At 43.1% G+C, this 22,437-nt stretch overlaps 1 protein-coding gene and 1 pseudogene across 21 annotated transcripts in view; one reads left to right on the top strand and one right to left on the bottom strand.

Annotated features, from left to right (window-relative positions):
• Magi1 (membrane associated guanylate kinase, WW and PDZ domain containing 1) overlaps positions 1-22,437 on the bottom strand; it is a 653,433-nt gene that overhangs the window by 536,147 nt on the left and 94,849 nt on the right. The gene's annotated exons all lie outside the window — the stretch shown is intronic.
• Positions 6,145-7,431, top strand: LOC114681686 (annotated as a pseudogene).

Genomic DNA, 22,437 nt, shown 5'->3' on the forward strand with positions numbered 1-22,437 from the left:
GTTACTCAAAGAGCAGCAGACTACATTAAGTTCACAGAACAGCATTGAGGCAGGCAGAAAGTTGAAGCCTGGGTTTCTGAACTGGTGTGTCCCTCCCTACATACCCATGTCCACCTGGAGCTTTAACTGGCCTTATTTAGAAACACACCTTTTGCAGACAAAATTAGTTAAGAAGCACTAGATTAGAGCAGGCCTTAAGGCTAATATGACTAATGTAGTTTTTAAAAGAGGAGGCACTTGGACATATAAGAACACACGCATGTGCCCTACCTCACCCACCACACACATACCTCCAATAGCAGTATGAAAGGGAAGAGAAGTCAAGAGTAAGTCAGTTTTCCCTCACTTAAAAAAAAAAAAAAAAAATCCCAAGATGAAGTTTCTTTTAGCTCACTGTTTTGGAGGTTTCAGTTTGTGAGCAACCGGCCTACTGAATTGGGCCAGGGCAAGGCTACTCACAACATGGCCAGGGAGCAAAAGGAAGGAAAACGAATGAGCCATGCCCTATGATCTCCTACAAAGCCATGGCCCCAAGGACCTGAAGCTATCTCACTAGCACCCACCTCATTTATATTTCACCAGCTCCCAGTAATACTTTCCTGGGGACCAAGTCACCCACACATGGGTCTGGGTGGAGAATTCAAAACCCAAATGACAGGGGCTAGAAGGCTGGTTCAGTGGTTATGAACACAAACTGTTCCAGCAGATGATCCAGATTTAGTCCCCAGCCCCTGCAAGGCAGCTCACAACTTCCTGTAACGCCAGCTCCCAGGGACATCTGACATCTGTGGCTTCAGATATGTACTCTCATGCGCCCCCCCCACACACACATAATTTAAAAATTACTAGAACTATATTATCTTATGTGTGTGAGATCTGCCTGCATGTGTGTATGTGCACCACATGTGTGCTTGGTGCCCAAGGAGTTCAGAAGAGGGTGCTGGACACCCTGGAACTGCAGCCATGGGTGGTTGGGAGTCATCACATGTGTGCCGGAACTCAAGTCTAGGTACTCTACAACAAGTGCTCTTAACCACTGACCCATCCTTCCAGCCCCAATGCATACATATTATTTAAAATTTAAAAAAAAAAAAAATTTAAACCCCTAAACCCAAATTACAGCTCACAGTTCTACAGCAACAAAACCAGGGAATGCTGGTGGGTGGCAGAAACACAAGAAGGGTCCTCCCTAAGGCCTCACAGATTCCACGGTCTTCCTCAACGTTACGATTCTAGTTTCCAGAACTCAAAAATGACACAGTTCTGTTGTTAAAAGCTACCATTTTGTAAAGCAGCCTGGAGAAGCTCTGACAGGTGGGAAGAGAATGCAGTAAGTCAAGCAGCACCTGACACCAATACCCCGTCTACAAAGAACATCTGAGAACCTGAAGCTGAAGCAGCAACAGGAAGCAGCCAGTCAGGAGATAACCAGGCTAATCTAGTTATCAGATGATAACTAGTGTCAAATGACAACCACTGGTATATGTCTAGCCGCACACCAGCATCTGATAAACTCTGTTAACACTACTTGTGATAGGAGAGCGTAACTGCGCTCTAGATAACTGCTATGCCTGGCTACAGAAAGCACAAGAGATTCACGACAGGAGACAGTTGCAAGTACAGCCTCCCTTAGGGCTCACACGTCCTGAAATAAAATGTCATTATTGCTCATCAGGTTGAAATTTTGACTCTGATATCCAAGGGTCATGGGTCTCATGGAAAAGACTGTTAACGCTATGACGTACGATCTGCTGCTTTTCTGCTCATTCTTCACGTATGCATTCATCCAGCCATCTGTGCAGGTGTCAAGCCTGAGTTCAATAAACACCACAGAGAACATACTAGGCAGCAGGCATGTTTGTGCTTACAGATATGGGAATAAACATGACAAATACATGCCTATCTTTTAAGGAACTGACTTTAGCAAAAATGAAAGAGGGTGTGTGTGTGTGTGTGTGTGTGTGTGTGTGTGTGTGTGTGTGTGTGTAGACCATGAGTCAACCTTGAATATTGTTTCTTGGGAGCTGTCTATCCACCTTGTTTATTGAAAGTTGGTCTTTCACTGTTACTTTGGCTTGGGACAGCAGGCCAGCATTCCCCAAAGATCCACCTACCTCTACTACCCACCCCATCCTCCACCCAAACATTCAGTTTTGCTCCTGGAAACTAGAGACCACATTCAGATCCATGGCAGGCATTTTTCTGATTGAACTATCCACCCACTCCCTGAAAGAAATTTAAAAAAAAATATCAACTTTAAGTATAAGGAGAATTACCAAGGAGACATGGTGGGGGGTAGGAAGACAGCAGAGGCTGGCCAGTCATATACAGATGTCCAGATTATGCAAGAATGTAAGGGCATCTAACCTTGGAACATGCTGGGGCTTTTACTGGCCTCTCCACAGGCACAGCATGACCCAAGAGTGGCATCCTCACAGAGGCAATTCCAACTAGTATCAGCTCTCTACAACAACAGAGAACAGGGACCTAATAGAACATGCATCATCGATGAATCTGGATTTTATAGTGAGTAATGGGAAGTAATTGAAGAGACTTTAAGTATTAGACTCAGCTGTCTCTTGTGAGCAGAAACAGTAATTTGCCTAACACTGTTTCATCACTTATGCGATAACTGTGATAATTCAAGGAGATGTATGAATAATTAAAGCTAAGCCCATCTGTAAAAAAAAAAAAATTGCTACTTTGGCTCTTTAACAATTGATGTACATTTAAATATTAGATGAAAACACTAGTTTTCCCTTATTTATAGTTTTAAAAGATTTATGTATTTCTTAATCAGGTGCTCTTTCATTGGTCTAAAGTAGGATCACAAGCCCCAATCAAATCTTCCCACAGGTCCTTTTCTTTCCTTCAAGATACGGAAATGTCTGGCCAGTACGGAGATTCCCCTATCCAAAGGGCTGCAAAACTGGAAAACCGTGCCTGTCGTAAAAACCGCCAGGCACTGCTCATTTCTAGCACAGAGCCGGGAAGAGAGGGCTGGGGAAATGGTCTGGCAGGTAAAAGAGATACAAAGGTGTGAGCCTCACAAGGCAATGGGAGTTCAGATCCCCTGAATACACATAAAAGCTGGGTCAGAAAGGGCGGGGGCCCTGGAATCCCAATTTAAGAGAGGCAGAGACAGTGAAGTGCCAGAGTAAAGCGGCCAGCCAGACTAACTGAAGCTGCTGAACTCTAGGTTTAGTGACAGACCCTGCCTCAGTATATATACTGGGTCAAGACCTACTGCATACATAGGAAACTGTCAGAGAATACATTTTTAAAAGTCAAAAAAACTAAATTATACATATATCAAGTTAAATATATTAATTTATGTGTGTGTATATATATATGAAAATATGTTCAAAGAAGATATCCTCAAGCCGGGCATTGGTGGCGCACGCCTTTAATCCCAGCACTTGGGAGGCAGAGCCAGGCGGATCTCTGTGAGTTCGAGGCCAGCCTGGGCTACCAAGTGAGCTCCAGGAAAGGCACAAAGCTACACAGAGAAACCCTGTCTCAAAAAAAAAAAAAAAGAAGAAGATATCCTCAGATTTCCACATACACACTTATAGAAAAAAAGCAATAGAGGTTTCTATATCACAAGGACACTAAGGAGAAAGCAAGATATTCAACAGCATAAAGGCACAGTGAGGCCAACTGCATCTAAAATTATCCAGGGGCAGGGACAAATACAAAGAAAACAGTGACATATGAATGAAAATACCCCCCAAAAAACAAACAAAAAAGCCGGGTATGGCAACATACGCCTTTAAGCCCAGCACCTGGGAGGCAGAGGCAGGCATATCTCTGAGTTCCAGCACAGCCAGCGCTACAGAGAGAAACCCTGTCTTAAAAAAAAAAAAAAAAAAAAAAAAAAAAAAAAAAAAAAAAAAAAAAAAAAAAAAAAAAAAAAAAAAAAGAAAGAAAGAAAACCTAACAGTCAACCCATTGTTGAAGTGTTTGTTTGTTTGTTTTTAAAGTAATTAAAAAGAGGGGGGATGTCAGTCACAGTTTGCTTAGGGTATCCCAGAAGCATTCCCAGAGCGGTTTCTAAAGGAAAAGGAACATTAAAAACCTGTCTGGGTCTTGTGTTCAGAAACCCACATCCTATACACCCAACTTCATCTCCTCGGAGAGCAGCTGGGAATGAAACTTCACAAGGCAATCGTGAGGATCTGTGAGTTAATGGTACAAAACGGGGCTGGCACGAGATAGCTCTGGGGGTAAGAGCACTCAATGTGAATGCCCAAGGACCTGTGTTTAGATTCTCACACCCACAGAAAAGCCAGGCAGGGGGGCATGCACCCATAATCCCAGCACTGGGGATCCCTAGATCTCACCGGGCAGCCAGTCTAGTTAATGGGGAAGTTCCATGTTCTGTGAGAGAGCTTGCTTCAAAAGGTAGAGTGGGAATCAATAGATGAAGAAACTCAGTGCCGCCCTTGGCTTCCACATACATGCACGAGAGCACACACATCATACAAGAGCTCAGAACCACGCCAGGGACATAGTGAAGTGCTCGATAAAAGTTGGCTCTTGTTTGTATTTTTAGAGCACCTTGGTGAATTTTTATCCACAGACCTCTCGGAGGCTTCTTGCAAACAGTAGGCCGCCAGCTGGGCCTCATGCACTCCACTTCTACCTAATCTTGGCTTGCACGGGTACTTTTATTCCCATTACACTTTTTCTCTGGGCAGCTCCACAGAGAGTCCTACTGAGTTCACGGTGGGATGTGCAGCCCCAGGTCTGTATGGTCCTTGCCTCCCTCCACACCTCTCACCCGGCAACAGATTTTGTTGACCGCATCAGGAGCTGGCAGAAGTGAAGCCATGACTCATGATGTCGCTCACCCGGCAGGGTTCTGGGAGTGCCGGGCCAGCCTGCACCAAGCTATCAGTCCAACCTTCGGCTCCACACAAACCAGAAGTGACGGCACCAATCTATAATCCTAGCTCTTGGGAAGTCAAAGCATGATCAGATGTTCAAGGTCAACCTCCACATGCATTGCAATGAGTTAGAGGCTAGCCCGAGCTACATGAGATTGTTTCAAAAGTAATTATAATAAATAAATATGAAAGAAAAAGAAAACTCGGATCCATGATTAAGCCCTTTTAAAATTCTATTTCCTCAGCCACTGAGTCATCCTTGACATTTCCTTTAGAATATAATCCCAGAGTAATAAAAGGCCTGCGTGGTATTTTTACATATTTTTGGTAGCACTGAAGGTGGTGCAAAGGTCACACTCAATGACAATAAAGGGCACCTTGCCCAAACCTGTCATAAAAACAACTCACTTTGGCCCAACAAGGACCTATACAAACAACCTAGAGCCAATGACACACAACTCCCCAGGGAGAGCTGGGCAAACAAAAGAACTCTGTTCCCTGTACGACACCTCTTCCTACTCACAAGGCCCGGAATACTAATGTCCCCATGACAGTGAGGATATGCTAGATTGCTAAACACGGAAGACACCATCCTCTCCCCAAAAGTAACAGTCTACACAGTTTGGACCATTTCTAATGTATTTACTCAGTCCTCACAAGAATGCTCTGAGATAAATATTTTCATCCCCATTTGGCAGACAAATAAACTGAGGCACCACACATGACAGACCTGTGACCATACAACAAAAAGAAAATGGATAAAAATAAAGAGTCTGGCTCCAAAGTTCATATTTTCTCCACTATTCATATGTGTGTGTGTGTGTGTGTGTTGTGTGTGTGTGTGTGTAATTAAATGATTTTAAAAATGTGTTTTTAAATGTTATGTATTTTATAAGCAGTTTTGTGTATATGCATTCACTCGTTATGCCTCAGAAGCTGTCTACCCTATCTCAAATCTACCTCATCTCCACAGCCTCATTACCAGAGCTTTTAAAAGATTCTTGTCTATTAATGACCACACAGCTTTCTTCCAGTATCAGCCAGACTCCTGACACTGAAAAGCCAGCCCCATAATTGGTCACGATTTGAAGCCATTTCTGTTGTTTGGGATTTCTCAGTTTTTACCTTAAAAGACAATTTATTACACTGTGGTTAGACAAGGGTTTTCTCTCAATCCAAATAGATGGTGGTACTAAAGATAAGTAAGATGCCAGCAAAAGAATGTTAATCGACCTCTCCCGGTTCTTCTGCCGCCATGGCTGACAAGAAAGCTGCCTTTGACGACGTGTGGAAGAACGTGTGATCAATGAGGAGTACAAAATATGGAAGAAGAACACCCCTTTTCTTTATGATTTGGTGATGACCCATGCCCTGGAGTGGCCCGGTTTAACTGCCCAGTGGCTTCCAGATGTAACCAGGCCTGAAGGGAAAGATTTCAGCATTCATCAGCTTGTCCTGGGAACACACACATCTGATGAACAAAACCACCTGGTGATAGGCAGTGTCCAGCTCCCTAATGATGATGTTCAGTTGGATACATCACACTATGACAGTGAAAAAAGAAAATTTGGAGGGTTTGGCTCTGTCAGTGGGAAAATTGAAATAGAAATCAAGACCAACCATGAAGGAGAAGTAAACAGGGCTCGGTACATGTCCCAGAACCCTTGCATCGCTGCAGCCAAGACTCCATCCAGTGATGTGCTTGTTCTCGACTACACAAAGCATCCTTCTAAACCAGACCCTGCTGGAGAGTGCAACCCAGATTTGTGTCTCCGTGGACATCAGAAGGAAGGTAATGGTCTTTCTTGGAATCCAAATCTCAGCGGGCACTTACGTAGTGCTTCAGATGACCATACCATCTGCCTATGGGACATCAGTGCAGTTCCAAAAGAAGGAAAAGTGGTGGATGCAAAGATCATCTTTACAGGGCATACAGCAGTAGTAGAGGACATTTCCTGGCATCTGCTCTACGAGTCTCTGTTCGGGTCAGTTGCTGATGATCAGAAACTTATGATTTGGGATACTCGTTCAAACAATACTTCCAAGCCAAGCCACTCAGTCAATGCTCACACTGCTGAAGTGAACTGCCTATCTTTCAATCCTTATAGTGGGTTCATTCTTGCCATAAATTCAGCTGACAAGACTGTTGCCTTGTGGGATCTGAGAAATCTGAAACTCAAGTTGCATCCTTTGAATCACATAAGGATGAAATATTCCATGTTCACTAGTCTCCTCACAATGAGACTATTTTGGCTCCTAGTGGTATTGATCGTAGGCTGAATGTCTGGGATTTAAGTAAAATTGGATAAGAACAGTCCCCAGAAGATGGCCCACCAGAGTTGTTGTTTATTCATGGTGGTCACACTGCCAAGATATCTGATTTCTCCTGGAATGAACAATGAAACTTGGGTGATTCGTTCTGTATCAGAAGACAATATCATGCAAGTGTGGCAGATGGCAGAGAACATTTATAATGATGAAGACCCTGAAGGAAGTGTGGCTCCAGAAGGACAAGGATCCTAGACATGTCTGCGCTTGTGGTTTGGACTCCCCTTGCTTTCCTCTGAACCCTGAGATGGATTGAGACAGACTTTGTTCAGCTCTCTGGCTACAATAGGTGCCACCAACAATACTATTAGCCCAAACCATGGGAGGGTTTCTAATCTTAACTGCGGGACTTAATTCAACAAAGCCACAGACATATTTAAATTTTTCTTCAGGAATTTTCTAGCAGCAAACCAGGTCTAAAGCATCTTCAGAAATGGGGGATATTACCTGTGATTTTTTTTCTTAGGCCATATCCCCAAGTTTTTTCAGATTCTCAAGTAAGAGGCCAGAGTGGATAAGGAATAGAGCCAAGTGAGGTAGGTGTCTGAGCCATGAGTATAACTATTGCAAGACATCATTTTTATTCAGGAATTAAGGGAGAGTCAAGTCATAGAGTTTAAAGTCCTCACAGCTGGCTTTCCAGGATGCACATTTTCCTATGTAAACCAGAGTCTTAGTTTCTTTAGTTAAGACAACACGTTCCTCCTTCCCCTTATATTTTTGCTCATTAGTGTATTTCTTGAGCTGTTTCCATATTATTCTTTTCCTTTCTGTGAAATGGTTTTTGTTGTGTGTGGTTTTTTGGTTTTGTTTTTAACTTGGGACCACCAAGTTGTAAGGTGTATGTTTTCAACTGACAGTCATAGCATTGATGAACTGTCAAGTTGAGAAAGAGTGAATTGCTAGTTTGTCTTTGTTTGTAAAATTAAATTAATCCTCGATAAGAGTTGCTTTTCTAGGGGTCACGTCTTGACCACTGTAGTTTGATGCCCTCTCCATTTTGGTTGACTGTCTCAGCATCGGGCCTGTTACTCTCCATGACTAACTGGGTAAGTGCTTATAATGGAATACATTGCTTTTCTATGAAAAAAAAAAAAAAAAAAGAATGTTAATCATTTTCAGCTAAAGGTATTTGTAGTGGACCCAACACTAAGGTCCATCTATCCTGATGATCTTCTCCTCCCTTCTCCCTTCCCATCCCTTCTTACTGCCACCAACAGCAGCACACTTCCAGACATCGTCACACCCAGTGAAAATGAACTTGAAAAGGTGTGACTCTGCCTATGAAAATACACCTTCCAGTGGCATTACGAACTGGGGGTGACACAAATGAAGAGTTATCTGCCAATAAATCAAAGGGCCCCAGCGGGATTTCTGTATAATGAGAAACCACAGAGACACACATAAAGTATTACTTCTAGAGGCAATCAGTCAACAGTGAAATGATTGACAAGGGAGCTGGCTGGGCTGAGAGACGTGTCTGTGGAAAGGGCCGACTCCAAAATCAACAACAGCCAGGAGTGTGACCAGGGACCTGGGAGAGACAAGAGACTGTTGGGCTACACAGTGAGCTAATCAAGGCAAGAGAGAGGGGGATCCAGCCTGCAGGGGGGCCAGACAGACTACACCTGTGTTCAGGGAGCAGGGAGCATGGCTATTTAACATCCTGGTTCTGCTGAGAAAAAGCAATCAGGAAGGTGAGGTATCTAAAAAACGGAGCTATTACAGGAATGTGATCTCTGGCTTGAGAAAACTGCTGCCCAAGCCCCTGGTCGTACATAGTCCCCTTCCTTACCCGACGACACTTTTCCCTTTATGTCCCCACCCAAGGCCCCTGTTACACCACATACACTGCTCTGACATAAATTCGTTGTTTCTTTTTCCCCTGGAGAATTCGGGTTTCTTTCCCATTTGGTTCACTGATGCATCCCGGCGATGTAAAACAGACACATAACAGATGTTCAGCAAACTGCATGAATTCATTAATTCTTCTGAAAATATTGTGGACTCTTATAACTGGAAAGGAGGAAGTGTAGGTGAAACTTAACTGACATTAAATAATGACATATATATTTCACTCATCACACACTCTGACACTGAGATGAGAGAGGTACTTTTCAATCTCAAATCTGCCATTTATATGCAGCTACACTTCTCAGAGAAACAGGCAAATTGAAAATACAAGCAGCTGAGAAGAAGAAGAAGAAGAAGAGAACACACTAAGTCTGGGAGGACAACCAGCATTTTCCCTGTGTGCTATTATGACGTCTAAATAAGAAAAAGGGGGACCCGCTTGCTACAATGCTAGTGGGTAGAGGTAGAGGCTGGAGGATGCCAAGCTGGAGACCAGACTAGGCTACAGAGTGAGAACATGTCTCATAAAAAAAATAAAATAAATTAAATTAAAGATATAAAGTAAGGTAAAAATATATTAAAGAACGTTTCAGATCAACCCATAATAAAAGTCTCAATGAATGATCGTCCATCCTCATGTACTCTCATTAGAGTTCTGTTTTTGTAAAGTGTCATTTGAGGAACTAACTCATCGTGAAAAGAGCCAGCTCATACTGACACCAGATCCAAATGTGTGCAACTTTTCCAAGCTCTGCATTCAGTGATGACAGTGGCCATGGGGGACACTGGTAACCACTACTGTCTGCCCAGAGCTGGCAGTGAACTCACAACCAGCACACTACTGAACACCCTTGAGGATCGAATCGGAGGCACAACCATGAATTCACAAGCAGTTTTTCCGGCTGAACCAGGAGCACTGCTTACACAGAAACTAGAAGACAGCACTTGTCAAGGGCAAGTGGGAAGAAATGATGCATTGTTTTCCTCCAGACTCAACTGTTCTTCCAGCAGGAATTCCAACTGCTCACGTTTCCTTTCTCTCCTGCCACCATAACAAAAGTTTGGCCTTGGTCCCTCTACTCAACTGTGTCCTTCCACCTGGAAAGATTCTAAAACTGCAACGCATATGCAACTACACAAGTCTCTTGGGCGCTTTCTAAATATGTACAACTTGTAAAGCCATTTTTTAAGTGAAAGGTGTAGTTCCACCTTTCAAAAACAACTACCTTCTCAAATAAAATCCAACCACAATAGGAGCTGTGGCAAAACTGCAACTTGTGACGTGTCTGTCATTACAGGCTGTAAGTAAAACAATGAGATCTTTTATTCAGAGGAACCCTCAAAATGAATGAAATCATTATAATCGAAGATGCCGTTAGCATTAGCCCTATGAAATACAATTATACTATGTGAGTAGGACCTGCAAACCTGTCATAGATCCCTTGCAGCAGTCAATGAAAAAAACCTGTGATAATAAACCCACATGGAGAGCAACCTCCTCCAACCTATTTATCTTTTCTCCTCCATCTAATTCAAACTCGCCTTACAGAGCAGCCTCTCACAAATGAAGGAAACTCCGCCTTCGCACAGGCAGAGAACAAGGTGAAAACAGGAAGGTGTTTACATCTCAGAGTCAATGCAATCCACAGGACACAGTGCAAACACCATCTCCTCAAGCAACCTGACACCTTTTCATGCTGCAAAAGCCATGAAAGATTTAAACCACAACTAACATTCACAAACTAAACACTACAAACCACAAAACAGGCTTGGAATAAATCTTAGTGGTGGAGTACTTACTAGAAGTCACCAGGCCCTGGGCTGGGTCCTCAGAACCAAAAACAAACAAAAGGCCTTACAACACAAACGAACTCATGGAAATGACTCAGGACAGGAAGCCAAGGGATACCAAATGGTTACAAAAGAGAAAGGTGCCTGGGTCAGAAATCCTGGGTTCGGGGGTATGGTGGCACAGCCTGAAGTTCCAGCACTTAGAGGAGGCTGAGGCAGGAGGACCAATCTGGGCTACACAGTGAGTTCCATGCCAACCTGGTTATACAGCATGACCCTGTTTCAAAAAACTAAAAGGAAGGGGGAAAAGTGAGAGGGATTACAAATCCATCCTGGATTCTAGTTCAGCCTTTGTTTTACTAATAATAGTGACTTTGAGCAAGTTTGCTAAAAACAAATTATAGTTCCTTTCATCACAGAGAAATTTTTTTCTTGTGCATCTCATAGCTGTCCTAGAAGACTAAATGACATTTTTTTTAAAAAAAATTGTATCTAAAGTAAAAGCCAGGTTTTTCCCATTTTGTCTCAGTCTTTCCTACACCCTCTGCAAGTCAGCTGGATGGACATTCATTCAGCAAAATGACCGCCTGGGTTCTGGTGGTTTCTTCATCTTTGCAAGTTGTATGCTGGAGTAATCAGCATTCTAGAAACATAACAACCTATGAATGTATCTGAACCCAATTCTAAGTCTGAAGCTGTGTGTGTGGAGGGAAACACTGTATTTTCTTATAACTTGTGTTCCATTCCACTGTAAACTCATCTACACAGACACGCTAGGAGCAGCATACTGACCAGTTACACCACATGTCTAAGTACTCCCTTCCCAGTAAGAATCCCATCACACTTAAACATATAGGTTGAATATATCTTACCTCAGACTCTTGGGAACAGAGTGCTTGCATATACAAAGTAAGATCTTGATAGTGTGACCCAAGTCTACAAACAAAAATTCATGTATGGTTTACGCATACTTTATACAAATCATCCAAGGACAATTTTATTCTGTTTTTAATAATAAAAGTAAAAAATAAATATAAATAAATCAAAAATACCGCACAAGAAAAAATGATTTATGTTTTGGGATTTCCCGGTACTCTGTCATGCTGTGCCAGATTTTAAAGTATCTCAGATTTTGGGTTTTCAATTAAGAATTCTCAACCTGTACCTCACTGGAGCTTCGAGGAAACATTCCAGGAAATGAAGGACACAGTAAAAAGCCTGAGAATCCAAGCATCTCCAGATAAAACAACCCTCACTGTGTTTTCTTTAGAAGGGCAAAAATGAGCATAAACCGCACAAAGAATTCATTGAATGGTGTTCCTTTTCAGTGAACATCTTCATCTGAGGTGTATCATTTTCTGCTCAATTCCCCTTCTATGTACCTTAAACTAACATAAAGAAAGCCTCACTGCTGACCTATGGAGCATACTGTGTTCAACTCCTTCACTATATTGTCCAACAGGAAAGGATTCCAGACATCCTGACCCAAACCTGCATGTAGCTAATAAGAGCAGCAGCAGTAGAGCCCCGAGGAAGCCGTGACCAACTGCATGTAGAATACGCCTCACCCTCACTCTCCTTTTGCTAAGTGCACATTTACTAGTGACAAGTTTGGAACACACAGGAACACTGCCTTTCCTAGCAGGGATCACAGAACTAAATTTTTAATGCATTCTGTAATTCTTGCTTTGAGATTGTGTAATACGCATTGACACGCCCCTTCCCACTTCGCAAAAGAAAACTATACCTCTCAGTGGTAAAAGATAGGACACAGAATCCACCATGACACAGAGGGAAAACGACATTCAAGACTTTATCATCTATTGCTGTCTTAGAGCAAAAAGAGGCTGGAAAACTGCTGTATTCTTCAGTTAGATAACATATCACTTTACTAAAACCAACTCCCTTGAAGCTCTTCTAAAACAAGACAGTTTCAAGTTATCAGGGCACCCACGGCTCCGCTTTGGAAACTGCGACCTCTTTCAGTCCCCCTCCCACCTACAACATACATCATCAGGAATGTGTTCCTGGAGGCCTTAGAATCCACCTATAGCAAAAGCCGACTGGCTTAGGAATAGACTCTCGTCAAGTTCTACCAATTCATCCTGTCTTCTGAGCATGCAAGTAAATCAGTCATATAATAAACTGGGGAACCCTGGGTTTTCCAAATTCTATCCTGTAGGTCAAAATTCAGACAAAGATCACCTGTGGAGGAAGATACTTTGAGAAAAGAATAGATTCAATAAGAAACCTCAGAACTTTCTATTCCAGGTTCGAATCTTTCCTGAGACTATTCCCTCCTTCTCTGCTAGCTCTCCTTTGCTCTCTGTTACAGTCTTTTCTACTTAAGCTAGTATTTGGGACAAAAACTGATTGTTCCTAGGGTTTAGATAAAGTACTACCCTATAGTATTCTACATCATCCTACATTTTTTTAAATAATTCTATCTATTCAATAATAGTCAAGAAGACCTGATATAAAAGAGGAAGCACCACCATCTACATCTAGGTAGGATCTAACCAAAAATGCTCTATTAAAAAGTGAGTATTCTGGGAAGTTTACATTTCTTTCAATAACTACCTTTGGAAACAATGTAACCCATTCACACATCCTCTCCTTGGACACTAGAGAGAGTACAGGGTGCAGTAGCAGCTAAACTGATAAGCATCTGTGGTCCCACAGTTTCATTCGGGGTCCCTGGCATGGTTGCAGTCAAAATGTCATGTGGAGTTTGATCAAGATGAGGGATCTTTTCCCATGATGGACAGCTAATAAGGATATTTGCCAAGAGACCTTATTTCAGCCAGGCACTCCTTTAATCCCAGCACTTGGGAGACAGAAGCAGGAGGATCTCTGTGAGTTTAAGTCTGGTCTACATAGCAAGTTCCCTGGGTGGCTGGGGGTAGGTGGGTGGTGTTGGAGGTTTGTCTAAGAAGAAATGGAAGGAGGGGAATTCCAAGGGTACACTGAAGCTGTGTTCTGAGCAAATAAAGTAGGGGACCTGTACAACTAGTCTCTGGCATGGATGGTGGGAGCAGGCTACTGAAAAAGCAGCCATTGTTTCTGCCCTGGGACACAGGATGGGTTTCTCAGGAAAGACAAAAACAAATTCTAAAAGGAATGAGGAACACTGTAATGACCAGGAAAACAGAGGAAACTCTTAGGAAGGGTTATGTTTCCCAGACATCTAGGGTGTCACAACAGGAACACCCTTAGAAAATGGCCTGAAGCGGAAGTCTGAAGCATATATAGCAGGCTAGCTAGAAAAATAATATGCAATAAAGAATATTCCAGATGGAGAGAAATGCATGGTTCCCGGCCAAAAGCTAAGGGAAGGGGGTAGTGGAAGGAACTGAGAGACATCCCATGATTGTCCTGTGAGAGGTGCAAGTGGCAAGGAGAGGGAGGGGCGGCCGGGTAGTTTGTAAGGAACCTCACCGACAGGTGAGTCTAGAACTTGCCCTGAGGAACAGGAAGTGCTGACAGTGGTACAGATGAGCTCTGTAGCAGAAGAGGCAAGAGGCTTTGCTCCTGCCAACACCACTACTGTGTAGATTTTGTTCTGTTCCTTAGAGATGGGGTTCTCCCAAGGCTGCCCTGGCGAGCCCACAAACTCCCGTGTTCAAGTGGTCCTCTTCCCTCACTCTAAGTTCACTCTTCCGGAATGATGTCCAAAACCACCAAGTACGGAAGCTGGTCCAGCCCCTAGGAGAAAAGTAACACTGAAGAGATGCAAAGTCTGGACCTTTCGGGGCCAAAGGGGCCAAAGGACAGGCACTGGAAGTACTTCCCAGTCTGTCACCAGTCAAACAGAGCAGATGGGCAAGACCGAGAACTCTCTCACCAGCCAACACACAAAATCACGAGAAATGGCAAACCATTATTTCAAAGCCACCAGTTTTTCTGGCTTTATCAGTCAGCAACAGAAAAAACTGGACGGCATCAGGCAAGATTAAAAGGACCCCAACCTTCACCCTGAAATCAACACAGGGGAGTATCATAATCTATCAGCACCAAGGCTCCCACTTCCATATTGTGGATATTAAATTATTATGAATGAATAATAGTCAGATGAAAGGAATTGACCATAAAATACAAAGAAAAGTGGCAGGATCAGGATTTCCCATGTTTCTGAAGCTGTTGGCAACCCATGGGTTAACCACAAATCTACTCTCACTTAGCTCCATATAGTATATGCAAAGAGAGTCCACGGAACATATGGGTGAGTCATGGTGGGGAAACCCAGCAGAGGCCTTTGAACCTTGATTGTCCCTTAAGTGGCAAAGAAAGCAGAGAAAAGTGAGGTGAGTTAGCAAAGAGCTAAAAGTGTTACTACACCAAGGTGCTAACCCACCAATAGAGCAGAGAGGCAAATTGTGTTTGCCTTGCCAAAATAAAGAACATTCGGCACACTTTGAATCAAACTGGGCTGTTTTTTTTAAGTCTCTACACAGCAACTTTCCTCCTGGTGCTGGGTATGTCTGTACTGCTTGCCAAAGCTCTCTTCCACTGGTCTCTATCAGAGACCCTCATTGGAAGGCGAAGAGCAAAAGAGGAAGGAGCCCGTATGCTGGAATCTCAATTCCAACACGTTAGAACTGTCCTGAGATTGCAAAACCCTGAGGACAGCAGCGTCACAACCAACAGTGATACTCAGTCCTCTCAGGCAACACATGGCCAGCCCTTGCCCTAATGCTTCTGATTTTCAAGGTTCGGGTCTTTGTGTGTTTTGAGTGACAACAGTCTGGGTTCAGTTCAGGAAATCCTCTCCCTCCCCAGATGGCTCACCAGGAAATTGTTTATAACTCAGCTTGTTCCTGGAGGTGACCTAACCCACTCACAGTGAGGTTGAGAAGGAACTTGCCTTTGGGGATAATGGCCTCCCTTGGCCAACCTGCAGCTGGTGGTTCAACCACAGAGCCACGCATGAGGCCATGAGAACATGTGTTTCCTGCGTGGCCTGCATTGGATATCCACAACCACAACTCATCCTGCTTGGCCTGCTAAACGGAAGTTTTTAAGGCCATTTTTGTAAGCGGAGAGGGTATTGGGAGTGGAACCCGGGGCCTCCTGGATCGAGGCAGGCAGGCGCACTGGCATTGAGCCACTACCTCCCCCACAAGCCAACTTTTGCTTCCATTGTAATTAACAGAACCGTGGAGTATTGTATGATACAAACAATGGGGGAATACAAAGAAACTGAATCAAAATTCCTAATTTTAGGGGCTGGAGTGAAGAACAGACAAGGCTCAGCAGTTAAGAGTACTACCTATTCTTCCAGTGGACCTGGATTCTATTCCCAGCATCCACATAGCAGCACATGAGTGCCTAAAACTCCGGTCCTGAGGGATCAGCACCCTCAGGGTGCTGGCCTCCACAGGTACGGGTGTACATGTGTATTACACAAACATGCATGTAGGCGAAACACCCACACATATAAAGTTAAAAACTGCTCAAAAGGTTGGTATTTTTAACCTAATGGATATTATTCTGTTAGATGACTGCATTCGCCTCTAAGAGTTATAAATAAGAGAAATAGGGCATTCATTTTACCAGAAATCAAAATGTAACAATTCCTTTTTCTTTTCTTTTTTTTTTTTTTTTATCTTTTTATGTCATGTTTAATTTCCAAATGTAAACATAATCTTAAATTGTCTACTTTTTTTTCATACACACACATTATGTTACAGCTCAAATTATGAACATGATTTAATATATTGTATTGATTTTCTGCTAAGTCTGCAATTTTTTTATTTAACTTTTTTGTGAAGAAAGTTTCAGAATCAAGGAAATGTGAACAAAATAATACTCTATTAAGAAATGTTTGACCAAGCCAGGCAGTGGTGGCACACACCTTTAATCCCAGCATTCCAGACAGAGGCAGGGGGATCTCTATGAGTTCCAGGCCAGCCTGGTCTACAGAGTGAGTTCCAGGACAGTTGGGGTTACACAGAGAGACCCTGTCTCGAAATAAAAATTTTTTTAAATGTTTACTAGATCTCTTGATCTTAAGAAATACATTCCATTAAAAAATTTTTTTCAAAGGAAATATATTCCATGTTACATAGTTTTTATGTGTAACTGTCCATCCAATTGAGTTCAGACACATACAAAGTAGAAATTTTTACCTACTAAAAATTTTCTAGGTCACAAGTGTGGCTCACTCGGTTGGTAGCATGCTTAGCTAGCATGCATGAAGCCTTGGGTTTGATCCCAGGCACCCATAAACCAGGCATGGTGGTACATGCCTGTAATCCTAGCATTTGAGTAGAAATCAGAGGCCCAAGGTCATCCTTGGGTACACAGCAAGTCTGAGGCCAACTTAGGCTATGGAGACCTTCTCAAAATATATGTGTGTGTATGTGTGTGTGCATATATATATATATATTGATTGCATCAAGTATCTAAGCTACAAATAAAAACAGCTCCTAAGATTAAAAGGGAATTTGATCAATGGATAGGAACAATTTAATTCAGTTTAACTAAACTAAATCAAATCCTAAGCTAAAGCAAATGTTTCTGGAGAATAGGACTTTTAAAATGAGTTTTGTTTGTTTGGGTTTTTTCTTGCTGCTGCTGCTGCTGCTGCTGCTGCTGCTGCTGCTGCTGCTGCTTTTGGGGAGGGGCTGTTAAACCAAACCCAGGGTTTCGCACAAGCCAAGCAAATGCTCTACATTGGTCCACCCTATCCCTGCACTCATTAATGGCTTTTAATAAATAACGAGTTCTCTTCTCACTTCCCTGGTCAAGATGACCAGAGTGCTACACTCAGACTCGGAATGAACAAAACGACCCGTAAGATCTTAAGATGACACTGTCGAAAACAACAACCTCCCCACTGGTTACACGGGGGACCTGATACCATTCTCTGCACTGAAACAGGATGACTTTAAGCTCGAAATAAAATAATGAAAATAACATTACGCAGGCATTTCTTTACATGTAAACCTCTTCTGAAGATCACAGGTGGGAGCTCCTAATTATCTAGACCAACAGCTGTAAGTACTCCTTGGTGTAACAATGACATGAGACTTATTTATAGTTTTCCTGAGACTCATTAAACATTTCCTGAAGTGAGACATCACTGAAGTCATTCCATTCTGACAGGCCAGCCCAGCACAAAGGGAAAGGTCCTCAGAGACAAAAGGAAAGGCTTCGCGGAGGGCAGTGCGTGCAGCCCTGTGTCCTTTGTGGTGAGGATGCAACCACTGTGGGTCAAGAGCAGCAGCAGGTGTATCCTGCTCTGCAGAACTCATTCCCTCGGGAGAGCCCCTAATGTAAACACCAGCGCTGTCCCTTCTTTCTGCGACCTCTTCAAAATCATTTTGATATGACTATGCAGCTAAAGAGAAAAATAGAAATATGTCTGCTCTTACTTTAAATTAACATACATCGTTCGTGGAAAGAGCTAACCAGACCACCGATCAAACACACTCTTTGGACTTCCTGTGTCTCTAGAGTGATACAGGAAGAATCTTTTTACGTGCGTCTCTTTTTCAAAACCGAGTTCGTGGCTCCTCAAAGTTTCCACATTTCTGTGACTATTCACAGGAAACAATGCAACATACAATCTCTAGTATCAGAAAACGTGCACACTATATTTTACCACCACGATTACTATTTTTAATTTATTCATGTTTACATTGTAGGGTAGGGGTGGGGTCCGTAGCCTCCAGTGCTAATTCTGGGCAAAGTACAAAGAGCTAAAAAGAGATGACTTGAGTTAGTTCTGAACAGAGACTGGAGAATGTAAGCTATTCCAAGGAAACATTAAAAAGCCTTAAAGACGTTTGTGGTCTAAGGTCAGAGGAGGTCTGCAATGGGGAACAGTAGACTGCAGACCCATCAGAACCCGTAGTCAGGAAAGACACGAGCTAGATAAACTGCCAGCCTCCACTCTGATCTGCCCGGGAAGGTACACGCCCACTGCATCAGCAGCCACTGAGGAAGGAAAGGGTGAGTGACTGGGAAGAAGGCAACGCACTCAAACAACACGGTATCCAGAACTCTAACGGGGGCTGGAAGCAAGGCTGATATGACACCTGCGCTTCAGAGACCTGTCACTCTTCCTGACCCTTCTTACTTGGAACACTATTTTCTTCTGCTCCTGCCACTTTTCTGTGAGGCCAGCAACACGCAGCAGGACTCTAAGCCTAGCGTACAGCCATTGTCTTTCTCTTATTACTACTACTAAATACAAAACCAAGGGGCTGGAGAGAGAGTTCAGCAGTGAAGAGGACTTGTTGCTCCTTATGAAAGACTCAGGTTTGGTTCCTAGCACCCGCATGGTGGCTCCCTATAACAGTCCACAACTACAGTTCCAGGGGATCCTTAGCGTGCATGATGCTCTGGGTTTTGTCTAAAGCATTACAAAATAACTTTTTTCTGCTGTTATCTGAAGTATAAATTAACATGTTTGTTTCCATTCTTCATGTCAAATTCAGTACATTGTTATACTGTTATGTTTCTTTTGATGCAATAAATATAGAAATGTTTTTCTTTTTTCTTCTGAACTCTCCTAACACACTCACAACTTGTGGGAGAAAGAAAACATTTCAGGAAATAGAAAACATTTCAGGAAATATATCCCTCCTCTGTAAGATGTGTGAATTGTATGTATTCGTTTATTCATACACTCAGACATTCTAGCTTGTAGTCCCTGTGAAGATTTCACTCCAGATAGTGGTGATTCATCCAACATGAGGGGGGAAAAAAAGTTTTTCGTGAGTAATGTATGAATTTAAAGACTTAGTGGTCAAGCGTTGTTTAACTCTGTATATCTTAATGAGAGTACAAGTCTTAAGGATAATCTGTTAATTCTATACAATTCAAAATGCTGAGGTTTTTTGTGACGTGGATTTACTTTTGACACTGAAGGTAAGTGTTGAGTATTGCATAGCTTAAGGAATCAAAGGCTAATTTTTTATTTTCTCAAACAAAAAAGAGAAGTCACAGGAAAAAACAGTCTGCTTGAGTCCATCTGAACGTGCCGGACCACGACAGTGCCTGACCAAATGCAGGACACAAGATAAGGGCCTGGGAGTCAGGAACCCATTCATCCATGTTTAATGTGCTTAAGGAAAGGTAATAAAAAGTGACCTACAATTGCTTTCACATTTGAAAAAATGTACTAGTTAAACAAGTAGGATCACAGAGACGTAAAATGCTATATAAATGCTAATGTCTTTCCAATGCCATGAAAAGATCCCTTTAAATATTATACATTCTCCATGCCAGAAACTCTAGCTCTAGAAAGAACCTTCAACTCACCTAGGAAACATTTCCAAAAAAGGTGCCATGCCCATATTATCAATTTCTTGCATCATTACAAACTAAGGGAATGTGGGAGGCAGGGAAAAAAAAATCCCACACTAGGGAAATGGCTAGATAATAAAAAATGTACAAAGTTTAAGCCAGGAGTCATGGCTCATGTTTATAATCCCAATGCTTGAGAAGCTGAGGCAGGAGGATCACTTTGAGTTTCAAGACCAGCTTGGTGAAGGGGGCACCAATTTTGTAGAGTTAAAACATTTAACAGTTATAAGTATTTCATTATATAATACACTCATTTATTATACTGAGGGCATTCGATATATAGTATTGTGGGGAAGGGAAGCGTGGAAGACAGACCATCATTCAGCCCTTTGTCATGTTCCAATACACAGGAAAAGCAACAGAGAAATTTGAAACAATGTGAGGCTAGGGCACTAGCGCTCAAGAATGAGGTAGCAAACAGATTTGCTAGAAAAGCCTCTCCTAAAATGCAGATTCTCTGGCTACTCACTCTCCCACACACGCTGATTGTGAAGTCCTGGAAAAAGTGGGAACAAGAATCTGTGCTTAAAACCACCGCGACCACCCAGGAGGTCACTGACCGTAGTACACTGATTCTAAGGAAAGTTCTTGAGTGTGGAGCATCTGAGTGTCAGGTCTGGGAGTGCAGCTACAATGCAGTGGCTTCCAAGCAGGAGAGTGGTGGCTTAAAAAATTCTTTAACGTTAAGGTCGCAGTTCTCAAATACTCCATTTTGAATGCAGAATCAAAATATCCCTGTGTTCTAATTCACTTTTCACTAAAAACAAAGAACAGGCAAGCAGCTCTCTGGGTTGGACCAGCCTCCACAGACACTGGCAGAGGCTGAAAAATAACTGGTACCCGCGCATGAGTGCCCCCTAGGGTGGCTATCAGCAGGAGGCCCTGGCATTTCCTGCCATGCCTGCTAACCCTGGCAGTACTGCCTTCCCAGGGAATTGAAGCTTGGAACTAGTAACCAGAAAGGGCAGAGACAGAGAAAGAGCGGAACAGTGCTACTGGGGGCATTTGTGGGTACGGGGGAAGGAGGATGGCACGGCTCCCCGCTGCCATCCTTGGCAACCCAAGGAGTTCCCTCAGAGGTTCCGGGATCTTGGCTGAGGGCAAACCAGGACTGGTGGCTTCTCCTGGGTTAGCCAGTTTATGAAGCAGATTTGGGGATTAAAGATCTTTGAGTACAGGTGTAAGCAGGAGAACTAAGGGAAGGCACAATAGCAAACCCCAGGTGTGGCTGTGAGTTCCAGGGAGAGAGAGAGGCTCCGCTCATTGTTTATATAACAGTCGTGTGTGTGTGTGTGTGTGTGTGTGTGTGTGTGTGTGTGTGTGTGTGTGTGTGAGTGTGATTTAGGTGGGGTTTGGGGTTATTCGCTTGTTATCACTGGGTGCTTCCTGAGGGGAACTGAACAGGATTACAATCGAAAAGGTAAAAGTCAAGCACATGACAGGGATGCAGGAAGGTAAGACGCCTTTATACTGTAAGCGAGTTCAGCTTGAGAGCCTTGAGGAACTGTCCAGTTTGATGCGAAATTGGAACAAGCCAGAGACACTTGGGGAGAGGGAGCCTCACATGAGAAAACGCCTGCACTAGATTAAGCAGAGGGCCAGCCTGTGGTACGTTTTCTTAACTGATGATTGGCGGCAGAGGGCCCAGCTCACGTGGATGTTAGCAATAAACAGCACTCCTCCATGGTCTCTCCATCAGCTCCTGCCCCGACTTCCCTCAGTCATGGACTGTGACGTGGAACTGTAAACCGAAATAAACCCTTTCCTCCTGAAGTTGGCTTTGGTCATGGTGTTTCATCCCAGCAATAGAAACCCTAACTACGGCACTCAGGCGATGCCTGTGAAAAGGAATGAGGTCCTACACACAGTCATATACATTCAGCCCGGGTCACTGATACTGTAAAGTGTCTATACATAAAATGAATATTAACTCTGTGCTGACAGCTTTCACAGCATATGTTCATTGTGCTGGACTTCTTGCTTCTCAGCTGGGGTGACGCTTCAGCCAGACTCTAGCATGACGAACTCCTTCCTCTTCTAATGTCCCCATAATTTCTCTCTCCACCTATCCTCACTCATTACTTCACTCCCCAAGAAGCCCAAGGTGAAATACTTTTTGCAAACCACAAATCCTCATCGCCTGTCACTGGTGGTTGCTGCTGCTGACCTTGGCCGTTAGAAATCACTCACCCTTTGCAACATTTCACCATGCGTTTCCTAATCTGGAACACTCCAACTTCACTGCATGCTGGGTTAGTCC

Source organism: Peromyscus leucopus, chromosome 3 (assembly GCF_004664715.2).
Source record: "Peromyscus leucopus breed LL Stock chromosome 3, UCI_PerLeu_2.1, whole genome shotgun sequence".
Classification (NCBI taxonomy): Eukaryota; Metazoa; Chordata; class Mammalia; order Rodentia; family Cricetidae; genus Peromyscus; species Peromyscus leucopus.